The sequence below is a fragment of the Arachis hypogaea genome, chromosome 20, assembly GCF_003086295.3.
Source record: "Arachis hypogaea cultivar Tifrunner chromosome 20, arahy.Tifrunner.gnm2.J5K5, whole genome shotgun sequence".
Classification (NCBI taxonomy): Eukaryota; Viridiplantae; Streptophyta; class Magnoliopsida; order Fabales; family Fabaceae; genus Arachis; species Arachis hypogaea.
This window is the reverse complement of record NC_092055.1, coordinates 41,119,950-41,121,448: the sequence shown is the minus strand read 5'-3', so window position 1 is coordinate 41,121,448 and position 1,499 is coordinate 41,119,950. Positions and strand designations below refer to the sequence as shown.

General features: G+C 37.8%; 1 non-coding gene across 1 annotated transcript; it reads left to right on the top strand.

Annotated features, from left to right (window-relative positions):
- The first annotated feature begins 557 nt into the window (after window positions 1–557).
- LOC112787042 (small nucleolar RNA R71) lies at window positions 558–665 on the top strand. Its single transcript, XR_003194479.1, has one exon. It is a non-coding gene; the product is annotated as a small nucleolar RNA R71 (small nucleolar RNA).
- Window positions 666–1,499: the final 834 nt, after the last annotated feature.

Sequence of the window (1,499 nt, the reverse complement as noted above, 5' to 3'; positions counted from 1 at the left end):
TTTTGTTCAGAGTTCTCTGTCTGTTGCTGAGTGGATGATGGAAAAGGTTTATTATTGTTAAACCTGTTTCTTCCACCATTATTAAAGCCTTGTTGGGGCTTTTGATCCTTCCATGAGAAATTTGGATGATTTCTCCATGATGAGTTATAGGTGTTTCCATAAGGTTCACCTAAATAATTTACCTCTGCTATTGCAGGGTTTTCAAGATCATAAGCTTCTTCTTCAGAAGATGCCTCTTGAGTACTGTTGGATGCAGCTTGCATTCCATGCAGACTCTGAGAGATCATATTGACTTGCTGAGTCAATATTTTATTCTGAGCCAGTATGGCATTCAGAGTATCAACTTCAAGAACTCCCTTCTTCATAGGCGTCCCATTGCTCACAGGATTCCTTTTAGAAGTGTACATGAACTGGTTATTAGCAACCATGTCAATGAGTTCTTGAGCTTCTGCAGGCGTTTTCTTTAGGTGAATGGATCCACCTGCAGAAGTGTCCAGTGACATCTTTGATAGCTCAGATAAACCATCATAGAATATATCCAAGATGGTCCATTCTGAAAGCATGTCAGAAGGACACTTTTTGGTCAATTGTTTGTATCTTTCCCAAGCTTCATAGAGGGATTCACCTTCTTTCTGTCTGAAGGTTTAAACATCATCTCTAAGCTTGCTCAACTTTTGAGGAGGAAAGTACTTGGCTAAGAAAGCCGTGACCAGCTTATCCCAAGAGTTCAGGCTGTCTTTGGGTTGAGAATCCAACCATAATCTAGCTCTGTCTCTTACAGCAAAAGGGAAAAGCATGAGCCTGTAGACTTCAGGATCTACTCCATTAGTCTTAACAGTATCACATATTTGCAAGAATTCAGTTAAGAACTGAAATGGATCTTCAGATGGAAGTCCATGAAACTTGCAGTTCTGCTGCATCAGAGAAACTAATTGAGGTTTCAGCTCAAAGTTGTTTGCTCCAATGGCAGGAATGGAGATGCTTCTTCCATGTAAATTGGAATTAGGTGCAGTAAAGTCACCAAGCATCTTCCTTACATTATTATTATTTTCGGCTGCCATCTCCTCTTCCTGTTCGAAAATTTCTGAAAGGTTATCTCTGGATTATTGTATTTTAGCTTCTCTTAGTTTCCTTTTCAGAGTCTTTTCAGGTTCTGGATCTGCTTCCACAAGAATGTTCTTATCCTTGCTCCTGCTCATATGACAAAGAAGAGGGCACAGAAAAATAATAATAATAATAATAGAGATCCTTTATACCACAGTATAGGGATCCCTGTGTGAGTAGAAGAAAAGAGGGGGAGACAAAGAATGTAATATAATGGAAAAAACACAACTGTGAGGATGGCAGAGATGTGAGATGAGATGTTAGTAAATGAATGAATAAATAGAATAAAATGGGAGAGGGAGAATTTTCGAAAAATATTTTTGAAAAAGAGTTAGTGATTTTCGAAAATGGTTTTTGAAAGATGTTAGTAATTTTCGAAAATTAAGATTTAAAAA